Below are 15,686 nucleotides of genomic sequence, written 5' to 3'. Positions count from 1 at the left end.
AATACAGAAAGTGAAAAATTCATATTTCTTTTTAATTTTTATTAAAAATATTTTTCTATAATTTTTTCCTACTATATTCTCTACATTTGTGTATTTTATCTACTTTAGTGTATTCATTTTTTCAAATTCTCAAATGATTTCTTTTTTTTCTCTCTCCCCCCTTTTTTTTGTTTGTTTGTTTCTCTAATCTATCAAACCACTTTCTACACCCAGACCAAAACACACGTAGGATCTAGCATCATCTATTATATTTTTGTGTAGGTGTGTTTTTAATTTTTAATTTTAATTATTTTTTTAATTTTAATTTTTTTAATTTCAATTCTTCTACCTCATTAATTCCTTTTCTCCCTTCAAAATGACAAAACAAAGGAATTCACCCCAAAAGAAAGAGCACAAAGAAGACAGCCAGGGATTTAACCAACACAGACACAAGCAAGATGTCTGAACCAGAATTTAGAATCATGATAATAAGAATACTAGCTGGAGTCGAAAATAGATTAGAATCCCTTTCTGCAGAGATAAAGGAAGTAAAAAATAGCCAGAATGAAATTAAAAATGCTATAACTGAGCTGCAATCATGGATGGATGCAGCGACAGCAAGGATGGACGAGGCAGAACAGAGAATCAGCAATATAGAGGACAAACTTATAGAGAATAACGAAGCAGAAAAAAAGAGGGATATTAAGGCAAAAGAGCATGGTTTAAGACTTACAGAAATCAGTGACTCATTCAAAAGGAACAACATCAGAATCATAGGGTCCCAGAGGAGGAAGAGAGAGAAATAGGGGTAGAAGGGTTATGTGAGCAAATCTTAGCAGAAAACTTTCCTAACCTGGAAAGACACAGACATCAAAATCCAGGAAGCACAGAGGACTCCCATTAGATTCAACAAAAACCGACCATCAACAAGGCATATCATACTCAAATTCACAAAATACTCAGACAAGGAGAGAATCATGAAAGCAGCAAGGGAAAATAAGTCCCAACCTACAAGAAAAGACAGGTCAGGTTTGCAGCAGAACTATCCACAGAACCTTGGCAGGCCAGAAAGGAGTGGCAGGATATATTCAGTGTGCTGAATCAGAAAAATATGCAGCCAAGAATTCTTTATCCAGCAAGGTCATTCAAAATAGAAGGAGAGATAAAAAGTTTCCCAGACAAACAAAAGTTAAAGGAGTTTGTGACCACTAAACCAGCCCTGCAAGAAATTTTAAGGGGGACTCTCTGAGGGGAGAAAAGATGAAAAAAAAAAAAAAAAAAAACAAATATATATATATATATATATATATACACACACACACACACGTGTGTATATGTATACATATGTATATATATATATATATATATACATACATACATACATATGTGTGTATATATATACATATACATATACATATATATGTGTGTATATATGTATATATATATATATATACATACCAAAAGCAACAAAAGATTAGAAAGGACCAGAGAACACCACCAGAAACTCCAACTCTACAAGCATCATAATGGTAATAAATTCATATCTTTCAGTACTCACTCTAAACATCAGTGGACTCAATGTTCCAATCAAAAGACATAGGATAACAGAATGGATAAGAAAACAAGATCCATCTATATGCTGTTTACAAGAGACCCACTTTAGACCTAAAGACACCTTCAGATTGAAAATAAGGGGATGGAGAACCATCTATCATGTTAATGGTCAACAAAAGAAAGCCGGAGTAGTCATACTTATATCAGACAATCTAGACTTTAAAATAAAGACTGTATCAAGAGATGCAGAAGGGCATTATATCATAATCAAGGGGTCTATCCACCAAGAAGACCTAACAATTGTAAACATTTATGCACCAAATGTGAAAGTACCCAAATATATAAATCAATTAATCACAAATATAAAGAAACTCATCGATAGTAATACCACAGTAGTAGGAGACTTCAACACCCCACTCACAACAATGGACAGATCATCTAACCAAAATATCAACAAGGAAACAATGGCTTTGAATGACACATTGGACCAGATGGACTTCACAGATATATTCAGAACATTTCATCCTAAAGCAGCAGAATATACATTCTTCTCCAATGCACATGGAACGTTCTCCAGAATAGACCATATACTGAGACACAAATCAGCCCTGAGTAAGTACAAAAAGATCAAGATCATACCGTGCATATTCTCAGACCACAATGCTATGAAACTCGAAATCAACCACAAGAAAAAATTTGGAGAGTAAACAAATACTTGGAGACTGAAGAACATCCTACTAAAGAATGAATGGGCTAACCAAGCAGTTAAAGAAGAAATTAAAAAGTATATGGAAGTCAATGAAAATGATAGCATCACAGCTCAAAACCTCTGGGACGCGGCAAAGGCAGTCATAAGAGGAAAGTATATAGCAATCCAGGCCTTCCTAAAGAAGGAAGAAAGACCTCAGATACGCAACCTAACCTTACGCCTTAAAGAGCTGGAAAAAGAACAGCAAATAAAACCCAAAGCCAGCAGAAGACAGGAAATAATAAAGATTACAACAGAAATTAATGCTATCAAAACCAAAAAAACAGTAGAACAGATCAATGAAACCAGAAGCTGGTTCTGTGAAATAATTAACAAAACTGATAAACCCCTAGCCAGTTTGATCAAGAAGAAAAAAGAAAGAACCCAAAAAAGTAAAATCAAGAATGAAAGAGGAGAGATCACAACGAACACACCAAAAATAAAAACAATAATAAGAGAATATTATGAGCAATGCCAATAAAATGGGCAATCTGGGAGAAATGGACAAATTCCTAGAAACATATACACTACCAAAAATGAAACAGGAAGAAATAGAAAATTTAAACAGACCCATAACCAGTAGGGAAATAGACTTAGTAATAAAAAATCTGCCAAAAAACAAGAGCCAGGGCCAGATAGCTTTCCAGGGGAATTCTACCAAACATTTAAGGAAGAGTTAACACCTATTTTCTTGAAACTGTTCCAAAAAATAGAAATGGAAGGAAAACTTCCGAACTCTTTCTATGAAGCCAGCATTACCTTGATTCCAAAAGCAGACAGAGACCCCACTAAAAAGGAGAACTATACACAAATTTCCCTGATGAACATACATGCAAAATCCTCAACAAGATATTAGCCAGCTGGATCCAACAATACATTTAAAAAAATTATTCACCACGACCAAGTGGGGTTTGTACCTGGGATGCAGGGCTGGTTCAATATCTACAAAACAATTAACATGATTCATCACATCAATAAAAGAAAGGACAAGAACCATATGATCCTCTCAATAGATGCAGAGAAAGCATTTGACAAAATACAGCATCCTTTCTTGATAAAAACCCTCAAGAAAGTAGGGATAGAAGGAGCATACCTCTAGATCATAAAAGCCACATATGAACAGCCCAACACTAATATCATCCTCAATGGGGAAAAACTGAGAGCTTTCCCCCTAAGGTCAGGAACAAGACAGGGATGTCCACTCTCGCCACTGCTATTCAACATAGTATGGGAAGTCTTAGCCTCTGCAATCAGACAACACAAATAAATAAAAGTCATCCAAATCGGCCAGGAGGAAGTCAAGATTTCACTCTTCGCAGATGACATGATACTCTATATGAAAAACCCAAAAGATTCCACCAAAAACTGCTAGAACTGATTCATGAATTCAGCAAAGTTGCAGGATATAAAATCAATGCACAGAAATTGGTTGCATTCCTATACACCAACAATGAAGCAACAGAAAGAGAAATCAAGGAATTGATCCCATTTACAGCTGCACAAAAAACCATAAAATACCTAGGAATAAATCTAACCAAAGAGGTGAAAAATCTGTACACTGAAATGTATAGAAAGCTTATGAAAGAAATTGAAGAAGACACCAAAAAAATGGGAAAAGATTCTATGCTCCTGGATAGGAAGAACAAATATTGTTAAAATGTTGATACTACCCAAAGCAATGTACATATTCAATGCAATCCTTATCAAAGTAACGCCAGCATTCTTCACAGAGCTAGAACAAATAATCCTAAAATTTGTATGGAACCAGAAAAGACCCTGAATAGCCAAAGCAGTCTTGAAAAAGAAAACCAAAGCAGGAGGCATCACAATCCCAGACTTCAAGCTATACTACAAAGCTGTAATCATCAAGACAGTATGGTACTGGCACAAGAACAGACACTCAGATCAATGGAACAGAATAGAGACCCCAGAAATGGATCCACAAATGTATGGCCAACTAATCTTTGACAAAGCAGGAAAGAATATCCAATGGAACAAAGACAGTCTCTCCAGCAAGTGGTGCTGGGAAAACTGGACAGCGACATGCAGAAGAATGAACCTGGACCACTTTCTTACACCATACACAAAAATAAATTCAAAGTGGATGAAAGACCTCAATGTAAGACAGGAAACCATCAAAATCCTCGAGGAGAAAGCAGGCAAAAATGTCTTTGATCTTGCCCTCAGCAACTTCTTACTCAACATGTCTCCAGAGGCAAGGGAAACAAAAGCAAAAATGAGCTACTAGGACCTCATCAAAATGAAAACCTTCTGCACAGCGAAGGAAACAATCAGCAAAACTAAAAGGCAACCAACAGAATGGGAGAAGATATTTGCAAATGACATATCAGATAAAGGGTTAGTATCCAAAATCTACAAAGAACTTATTAAACTCAACACCCAAAAAACAAATAATCCAGTGAAGAAATGGGCAAAAGACATGAATAGACACTTCTCCAAAGAAGACATCCAGATGGCCAACCGACACATGAAAAAAGGCTCAACATCATTCGTCAAGGAAATACAAATCAAAACCACAATGAGATACCACCTCACACCTGTCCGAATGGCTAACATTAACAACTCAGGCAACAACAGATGTTGGCGAGGATGCAGAGAAAGAGGATCTCTTTTGCACTGTTGGTGGGAATGCAAACTGGTGCAGCCACTCTGGAAAACAGTATGGAGGTTTCTCAAAAAACTAAAAATAGAACTACCCTATGACCCAGGAATTTCACTACTAGGCATTTATCTTCTAGGGATACAGGTGTGCTGTTTTGAAGGGACATATGCACCCCCATGTTTATAGGAGTACTATCAGCAATAGCCAAAGTATGGAAAGAGCCCAAATGTCCATTGATGGATGAATGGATAAAGAAAATGTGGTATATATACACAATGGAGTCTTACTCGGCAATCAAAAAGAATGAAATCTTGCCATTAGCAACTACATGGATGGAACTGGAGGGTATTATGCTGAATGAAATTAGTCAGTCAGAAAAAGACAAAAATCATATGACTTCACTCATATGAGGAATTTAAGAGACAAAACAGATGAACATAAGGGAAGGGAAACAAAAAGGATATAAAAACAGGGAGGGGGAAAAACAGAAGAGACTCATAAATATGGAGAACAAACAGAAGGCTGCTGGAGGGGTGGTGGGAGGAGGGATGGGCTAAATGGGTCAGGGGCACTAAGGAATCTACTCCTGAAATCATTGCTTCACTATATACTAACTAATTTGGATGTAAATTTTAAAAAAATAAAAAATAAAGTTAAATTACTTTTACCTGAAAAAAAAAAAAAGAAAAAAAATTCTAACCTAACTGTGTGCACTATCTGAACAAATAGCAAAGTAAAAGAAGAAATGCACGATATGAGTCTGCATTTTGTCAATAAAATACTTAAAGAGGAAAAAAACGCATAGTAATCAAGGATATTGAAGTTAATACAACAAGGAGCTAATACTGTCAAGCATTAGATTGAAAAAAAATCCTCAAAGTTGGACAGTATTCAATATCGGTTAGACCAGAGTGAAAGAGACATTCCCATATGGCATTAGCATAAACTGATATAAACACTTCATTCAGCAATGTGTTAATAGCTATGAAAATTGAACATACCCCTAGGCCCCAGCAATCCCACATCTTTCCAGTGTTTCTCAGAAAAACACTACCATATTCATAGGACAATATTTACAAGAAGGTTGTTTGGATTACATTTGCAAGAATGAAATATTGAAAAATGTGCCAGATGGGGTGCCTGGGTGGCGCAGTCGGTTAAGCGTCCAACTTCAGCCAGGTCACGATCTCGCAGTCCCTGAGTTCGAGCCCCGCGTCAGGCTCTGGGCTGATGGCTCGGAGCCTGGAGCCTGTTTCCGATTCTGTGTCTCCCTCTCTCTGTGCCCCTCCCCCGTTCATGCTCTGTCTCTCTCTGTCCCAAAAATAAATAAAAAACGTTGAAAAAAAAAAATTTTAAACAAAGAAAAATGTGCCAGCAACAGAATGCACAACACCAAGAGTGAACCCTAACTTGAACTATGGACTTTGCACGATGATGATGTGTCAGTGTAGATACATCAATTGTAACAAATGTACCTTCTGGTGAGTGATGTCGATGTCCCTGCTGGGGTACACGTGGGGTATGCGTGTTTGGACTAGGGCTATATGGGGAAATCACTGCTCTTTCCTGTTAATGTTGCCATGTACCTATAATTGCTCTTTTAAAAATTAGTCTCTTTTTTTTAATGTTTATTTTTGAGACAGAGAGACACAGAGCATGAACGGGGGAGGGTCAGAGACAGGGAGACACAGAATCTGAAACAGGCTCCAGGCTCTGAGCTGTCATCGCAGAGCTCGACGCGGGGCTTGAACTCACAGACTGCGAGATCGTGACCTAAGCCAAAGTTGCTTAACCGACTGAGCCACCCAGGCGCCCCTAAAAAATTTGGTCTTTAAAAACATAGAGCAAGGGCACTGGGGTGGTTCAGCCAGTTAAGCGTCTGACTCTTGATTTTCGCTCAGGTCATGATCTCACGGTTGGTGAGTTTGAGCCCCTCATTGGGCTCTGCACTGACATGCTGAGCCTGCTTGGGATTCTCTCTCCCTCTCTCTGCCCCTCCCCTGCTCACACAGGCACATGTGCATGAAAGCTCCATCTCAAAATAAATAAACTTCAAAAAAACATCTTTTAAGAAAATAAGCAGAGCAATTTCAGGGCACCTGGGCGGCTCAGTCGGTTAAGCGTCCAACTCTTAATTTCAGCTCAGGTCATGACCTCATGGTGGTAAGATCAAGCCCCAAATCGGGCTCTGCACTGGGTGTGAAACCTGCTTTGTTTTTTAGAATTTTCTGAGGACTCTCAGTATCTGGAATTCAAGAAGGATAGGAGAGAAATGGAGCCGGAAAATATTTTTTATGTTTATTGATTCATTTTGAGAGAGGACAGATGCAAGCAAGGGAGAGGCAGAGAGAGAGAGAGGGAAAGAGAATTCCAAGTAGGTCCCATGCTGCCAGTGCAGAGCCCGATGCGGGGCTCAGTCTCACAAACTGAGATCACAACCTGAGCCGAAATCAAAAGTCAGATGCTTAACTCACTGAGCCACCCAGGCACTCCTGGAGCAGGAAGATATTTAAATAATGGCCAAAAACTCCCCAAATTTGTTGAAAGACGTAATTTCTTGATTCAAGTAGTTCTGCAAATTCTAAGTAGAACAAATACAAAGAAAAGCACACCTAGGCATATCGTAATCAAACTGCTAAAAACCAAAGATAAAAAGACAATCCTAAATGCAGCCAAAGAGAAATGACACCTTACATAAAAGGGAAACAGCAACATAAATTTCCCTTGATTTCGTATCAGAAACAACTGCAGGCTGGGGCGCCTAGGAGGCTCCGGGGGTTAAGCGTCTGACTTCCGCTCAGGTCATGATCTCACAGCTCTTGAGTTCAAGCCCCGCATCAGGCTCTGTGCTGAGAACTCAGAGCCTGGAGCCTGCCTTGGATTCTGTGTCTCCCTCTCTCTCTCTGCCCTTCCCCAACTCACACTGTGTCTCTCTCTCAAAAATAAATAAACATTTAAAAAAAAAAAAAAAAAGGAACACCTGCAGGCAGAGGACAGTGTAATGTTAAGGGGCCGAAGCAGGGATGCCTGGGTGGCTCAGTCGGTTAAGCACCCGACTCTTGGATCTCAGCTCAGGTCTTGGTCTCTGGGTCGTGAGTTCAAGTCTTGCGTTGGGCTCCACACTGGGTGTGAAGCCTACTTAAAAATTACATGAATGAATGAATGAATGGCAGTAGCAGTTGGAACACAGGGACTCACTGGATCAGGTGTGCCATCATATCCAGCCGGCCCTGCTTCAGGGGTAGGGTTGTGCTGATGTAGACAGGGCTGCAAGGAGGGCCACTTACATATGAGCATTCTGTCCTTATCCCATTCAATTTCTCCTCTGTCCTCTCAGACATGCAGGTCCCTGAATTCTGACTTTGACCCCAAGACTTACGTCTGCTCATAATCTGGTTTGGCAAACTACAGCTCGTGGGCTGGCTGCTTGTGTTTGTAAATGAAGTTTTATTGGCACAGTCGTGCCCGTTTGTTGATGTTTTGTCTGTGCCTGAGTTTGGCGGGGACAACCATGGAGTTGGGTCATCGTAACAGAGACCATATGGCTCACAAAGCCGAAATATTTCCTGTCTGAGCCTTTACAGAAGGTTTGTGTCGTTGTGACTGAGCCCACATAGCTCACAAAGTAGAAAGTATTTCACTGCTAGGAGGTAACCCAAATGTTCACTCACAAGAAGTAGTTAAACATGATACAGCCATACTAGGGAATACTCTACAACTGTGTAAAAGCTATATGTGAAAAATGAATTCCACGATGGTACACGTAATATGAACCCATTTCTATAACATGCATGGAGATATATAAATATATATGTACATGCATAGAAATAATGATAAGAAAGATGAATATAAAACTATACACAGTAGGGGCACCCGGGTGGCTCAGTCGGTTAAGCATCTGACTCTTAGTTTCAGCTCAGGTCATGACCTCATGGCTTGTGAGTTGAGCTCCACATCAGGCTCCATGCTGACAGCACAGAACCTGCTTGACATTCTCTCTCTCCTTCTCTCTCTGCCCCTCCCCTGCTCACTCCCTCTGTCTCTCTCTCAAAAATAAATAAAATTTAAGAAAAATTAGCACACTTTACACACTCTGTGTTAGCCAATTTGACAATAAATTATATCAATAAAATAAAATAAAAGTTTTAGTTGGAAGGGAAAAAATTTTTAACAAAACTATATACAGTAGATACCTATAGAAAGAATGATTGTGGGCATGTGTCTGTGATGTAAGGGGGTGTAAATGGGATGTAAGGGGAAACTTTCAATGTGTAGATTCCTACAGCATTTAAAGGAATTACAACAAGAAAAAATATAGATTTCTTGTGCAATGAAAAGCAGAACCATTATGTACATATGTGAGGATGCATAAGAAAGGAAATTATTTCTAGGTAGGTAGGATTACAGGAGTTTTTATGGTCTTTCGGACATATTTTTGCTACTTTCTTTTACTTCTGTAAGGGTATTGACAATTTCTTTGTGAATAAAAAATATGTACATTAACCCTTCTGAAAACTGGTGTTTAAGTGAGAAATTTACTCTTTGGGGAAGTCTTACAAAATGCCACAGAGGAGAGATGAATCTAGAAACTAAGTCTTATCTTAAAAGATCCATGGGACTTTGACCTGAGAAAAAAAGAGGAGTTGAGGAAAAGCAATCCATCTTACATAATATAAAATGGAAGGAAAAAAACTGGAGGCTGATGGGAGTGAAAAGTAGCACATGTATTATACTAGAGAGAAAGCTTCAATTGTGGAAGGCTATGGTTATATCCATATAGATATAAGATATGGATGGGTTTGGTCTGCGGACAGAGGAATTTAGACTATTAGGTGATGGAGAAGAAAAGTTGGTATGTAAATAGTACTTTGTAAGCTATCACCACAGTCTCAGACATAATTATTCATAAAGTTTCTATTTGCAGCCCCAGACATTACCAAACAATTCTGTTAAAATTGAAACAGCTGAAGAGATCCAGAAAACGAGTCTTCATAGATGTTTCTAAACTCCATTGCTAACGTGTCTAAAAGTGGTAATAAGTTATGAGGTACAGTAATGTAAATAATATAACATATTGTGTATTCAAGAAGAGAATGACCCTGCATTAATCACAAGAAATAGAATATTAATTCCCCCAAAGAATTTTGAAGATGAATATTGCTAGAGTAAACTGAACTACCAATTCCTACGTAATTAATAGACGTTTCTTAATGTTTCAGTATGAAATAAATCCTTGTTTACATCAGAAAAAAAAGAAAAGTAGAACCATTAAAATCTTAATTTATTACAAAAAGATAAAAGAAAAGAAAAACCCAGGTAAGCAGATTATGAGATTCACACCTGACTTTCACGATTCTCACCCCTACAAAATGGCTTCATCTCTGGATTTGGGGAATAGAAAAATATTTTCATATTTTCCAGACTCTATTTTACTCAAATCTCTCTCTTCACAAATACAACAATATTCCAAACGCATAAACATTTTTGGAAGGGAGAGAAGTCACTTGCTTGTCTGAAAGCTTCCAATTGCTTTACAAGGCACATGGCATAATTCCTTCTCCTCTCATTCTCTTCCCAAAATGCAGATTCCTTCCAAATACCACTTCAAAGAGACTTTCCAAGTCCACCTCTTACCGACCCCTTTCAGGCACTGTGTCAAGATAGTCCCATGTGCGAACATTGATTTTTTTTTTTTTAATTTATTTTTCAGACAGAGACACAGCATGAACAGGGGAGGGGCAGAGAGAGAGGGAAACACAGAATCGGAAGCAGGCTCCAGGCTCTGAGCCATCAGCCCAGAGCCCGACGCGGGGCTCGAACCCACGGACCGTGAGATGGTGACCTGAGCCGAAGTCGGACGCTTAACCGACTGAGCCACCCAGGCGCCCCGAACATTGATTTTTTAAGTTTATCTCCAACTGGGAACATGTCCTAGCTCAGCTGCTTGCTAACCGTGTGACCATGGACCAATTAGTTCGTGTCCATAAGTCTTAATTTCTTCATCCCTAGAATGGGTATAAAAAAAGATGTATGAAATAATCTATTTGGTCACTTAACTAATAACATGTTTTCTCTTGTGTGTCTGGCAATACGCTATGTGCTTAGCGCTGGATATCTAACAGGCAAGTGCACAAATGAACGGACCTCCGCGCAAATTAAGGCAAATGCTATGAATAAAACGAGCACCCTGAAACTTCTTTCCAAAATATAACTCTTGAGATGTTGACTGATCAATTGTTGATTGAAAAAACAATGAATGTTTTTTCCAAGTCTTTATAAGTTTGGCTTATTTGAAGGCATAATGGGAGAAAAACTTATGATTAGTTAGGATGCTGAAAAACTAGAGTCAAGGCAAAGATAAACGTGACAGTGGACACCACATACAGCAAAAATCACGGTGGTGTCAGAGGAGTGTCTGAAGTGGGGGGACACTGGTCTAAAGGGTTCCCCGTTCCCAGTGGTTAGTTCCGAATGGTGGTTGTCATGAGTGGGAGCCCCCTGGACCAGCCCCAAGTCATGGTCTTTGGCTTTAGACCCACATGGGGGAGGTGAAAACAAAACAAAACAAAACAGTCAAGTGTGCCCCAAAGGAATGGATCACCCACCTGAGTGTGGATGACAGAAGGTCAAAGAATGAGAGATGGACACAGAGAGAAAAGTGCCCATCAGGTCAACCATGAACTTTTTCTCAGCGTGGGGTCCCTAACATTTAGTTTTCCATCATGCTTTTCAAAACTTGCCAAATGTTCTGCATTTTTCTCGCATTCCTTTGGAAATCAGAAAACCATGTAATTTTCTCTCTGAATAGGAAGTCAGTGCTGTACTCATAACCTTAACAATAGTTGTGTGGGAAATAAGTTTAAGAATTCTCTAACTTTATATCGCCTACAGGAAAACACTTTCCATCTGGCGCCAGTGTATCATTGTGCTTTGATCACAACTCCAAATGCCACCTGCCCCCCCAAACCCTTTGCTTCTTACGCACACAAGTTAATGGCTACTATCTGATTGTTTTCTTCTGCATGTTCGCGCGTATGTAGAATCTTGAGAGCTCAATACCTATGGAGACACAACCCCTATTCGGGGCCCTTGTCTCCTCCCAGACATTAGCCTCTCTCGTTTTCATTTCTGCATCTGCTCTCTTGCTGGACGAGAACGCCGGACTCAAAGTCTGAGCTATAATTGCTCGAGGACATTGTATGGCACACCTGCCCATGGATGAAGGGGCAGAGAAGAGAGGTGTGGGCACAGCTGCTCCTTTTTCTTCTCTTGAAGAAACTCCTCAGACAGGTCTCTTCACCAGGCTCCCCCAGGCTCTCCCCTTTCCTCACTACTTCTAGTCCATTTCTCCACCTCCCTTCCCATCTTGGTCTGCCGGCATCACTATATTCCCCTACCTCTATCCACCTAGTCTCCCCTCAGTCTGCAAACCCTGCCCCCACCTTCTACAAACCATTGCCCACCCCTTCATCATCCCATTTTCTCTCCCATTCCAATCTCCCTAGTCCAGTAACCTCCACCAAGTCCAGAGTCACCCTGCGCCCAATGGCAAAGAACACCAAGAACATTCTGATTCCATTCAAACACCCATCACCTATTTCCTTCCCTGGTCTCATATATCTGCCCAACCCTTCCCATTCTTCTCACACTTTTCCTATATCCCTATTTCAAAAGCAGCCTTTCAGCCCCTCACCTGGCACCCTGAGCCCTACCAGGGATGCAAACACCTCTAGCCTTCCTCTGTCTCTACCAAATACTTGGCCCCATATTAAATTTATTATAATTTCTCCCCAAGTTCTCACTCCTTCCCATGCTTCCAGGGCTCCTGTACTTCACTGCCTTCTTTTACAACCACACATTCTTGTTTCCCCTTGTTCTCCCCTCCATCCACCCTGCTTGTACTCAATGGTTCCAGCCACCTGAGAACCACTGGACTTCTGTCCATCCCAGATCGCCAGATCAATAATCCCCAGAGTGTCCTGGGTGCTCCAGTCCCACCAGCTCACCTCATTTTTCCTCTGGTCCACAAACCTCCCCCATTTTCCCACCCCCTCCCTTCCTGTTCCCCCAGTTGTTATACCACCTCAGACCTATTCAGCCCACCGTCCTGAATCCCCGCAAGCCCTCTAAGGGGCCCCACTCCTGCACCTTCCTGCACCCTCCAGCCACCATTCCTCCATGTCTCCCTCTATCTATCCCCTGTCCCTCCTAGTCTCTCCCATCCGTCCCCTACCCCCTGTCTATGGCCATACTCCCCCCTGATGCAGTCTCTCTCCAAATCCCTGTTGCTCCCACTTCCCCCCAGCCCCTACACACCACCTAGTGTCTCCCCAGTTCCCCTAACACCAGCTTCTCTCAAAACAACCCAATTCCTATCAAGCCCCCTCACCATCCCTGATCTTCCCATCTTCACTCACAAAATATCTCACTTAGTTCTTCCCAGGCCCCTATCCCTACCTATCAGTCTTTGGAACTCCTAGCCCAGAATGCCCCAAAGGAAGGATGACTGATCTAGCTCAGCCCCTAGCATTCCCCAGTGGTCGGTCCCCTCCATGCATTCTATTTTACTACTCCTTCCCCCAAGGCCCTGGCTTCTATTTCACTTCTTAAGCCCACCTTTCTGGGGCACCTGGGTGGCTCAGTCGGTTAAGCAGCCTACATCAGCTCAGGTCATGATCTCGTGGTTCATGGGTTCAAGCCCCACATCAGGCTCTGTGCTACAGCTCAGAGCCTGGAGGATGCCTCTCTCTTTGCCCCTTCCCTGCTTGTTCTCTCTCTCTCTCTTTCTTTCTCTCTCTCTCTCTCTCTCTCTCAAAAATAAATAAATAAACATTTTGTAAAGCCCCCCTCTGAATCCCTGGGAACTTCCATATCCCAGATGCTCTCTCTTGCAACCTTACATGGCTAGGACCCAAGTGCCCAACCTCTGGATATCAAAGTCGTCCCTGGGACTTGACAACTCTAAGTCTGCATGTTCTGCTGTTTGTGGTTTTGTGGTCCCTGACTTTTAAACTTCCTGGTTCCATGACACATGGGCTCCTTAACTTTCAGCTTCTGAAAACTTCTTGTAACATACTTCTGGTGTCCAGATTCTACGTTCTCTACCAAGGTGTTAAATCCTGATTGAGTCCCTGCTTCCTCGTCCACACAATAGCCATCAGATCAAGGAATGGGGGCAAGTGGTGATGTAAGCTGCTCACAGCCGCCCCCCAAAGCAGAGAGCTGAAGGGAAAGACCTCTTCAACCTTGTCTCTTCGTCCCTCGCTGCCACCTTTGATGGATGGGTCTTGTACTGGAGCTCTAGTGTGAGAAGTGGAATCTCACTTCAGAGACTTGCCTCATGGCAGTGTCTAACTTGAGGACAGAATTCTGGGGAAATGAGCTAGAAAACAGCCATGCCCACTTGCCCTGGTTAACTCTTGTCTTTGGGTTTCCTACCAGAACTTAGTCTTTATTTTCTCACTTAACATTCAAAAATGACCCATCAGGAAATTAACATTGTTATTCCCATTATAAATAAGGAGACAAGATTTGATAGGCTTTAAAAGTGAAGATAAAGGGACAAATGCTGAGATCTGCCTCCCAAACCGTAACCATCTAGGGATGCTGCTATCAGATAACCCTCGAGCTCTCTCCCACCTGCCCTCCCCAACGAGGGTTTGTCCCATGCCTACCATGTCCCCACAGGCACAGGATCCCCTAGACCACAGTACCCCTTTCTTCTGGTTTTCCATCTTACAGATTGTTGTGGACTGAATGTTTGTGCCCTCCTACCCAATTCATATGTAAATTCCCTAGCCGCCCCCCCCCCCCCCCCCCATGAATGTTGTACGTAGGAAAATCCGTTGAGGTGAGTTTTCTGGCTCATAGATTGTCAACATCCGGACGCATCTTTGTAGGAAGGAGAGGCTTCGGTGAAGGGCTTAACCCAGAGTGACCAAGAAATTGAGCCACAGCTGGCCCTTTCTATGTTGGAAGTTTTCTAAGCACACTTAAAGGCACATAAAAATTCCAGATTTTGCAGGAACTGAATGTCAAGCATGGTTGACGTCTTTCACATTGCCGACACGATGAATTTCTTGAAACACACACAACAAAGTCTTACTTGTCCTCTGGCAGGGGCTCAGAGAATAACAGTTCCAGTTTTCCACGGATTTAAGAATATATAATTCAAAAGGTTGTTTTAATTAACCTAGAAAAAAATAATATTTTACAAATTATGTCTAAGACCACAGAAAGATAATTTTAAAGTTTCCATTGAAAAAACAAATAAGAAATTTAAGAAGCCTTCAATTTTTTTGTGAGTTTCAATCATCAAATTTTCTTGCCAGATGGTTATGTCAGAGGAACATCATAAAGGCCATATCACAATGTACTTTGAGAAACACTGGTCTTCCTCAAAAGTCCCATCTCCCTGCATTTCCTAACCCCCAAGGTATAGAAGACAAGAACAATGAAATGCGCTACAGAAAAAAAAAATGATCTGTTTCAAGATATATGTCCTGGTCTCTCTGCTTCTGAGTTTGTAAAATGTTGCTTTACACATGGAGAAATAAAGGAGAGTGGGGAGGGAAATTAATGCAAGTCTGGAATACTGTGTGTCGTCAATCACCTAAGATGTAAAGTAAAAAACATGGATTTCGTCTTGTTCCCCCTTATCCTTTCCATTCCCAATATAAGTTACTTCTTCCCGGGTCTACAGGAAGATCACTGTAATTTCTGGTGTTTGAGTTGGGCAGGCTCCCATGCTAATCTCTATACAATAAGTTGATAAAAATTGTG

The sequence above is a fragment of the Panthera leo genome, chromosome A2 (assembly GCF_018350215.1).
Source record: "Panthera leo isolate Ple1 chromosome A2, P.leo_Ple1_pat1.1, whole genome shotgun sequence".
In the NCBI taxonomy this organism is placed as follows: Eukaryota; Metazoa; Chordata; class Mammalia; order Carnivora; family Felidae; genus Panthera; species Panthera leo.
This window is presented reverse-complemented; position numbering follows the sequence as displayed.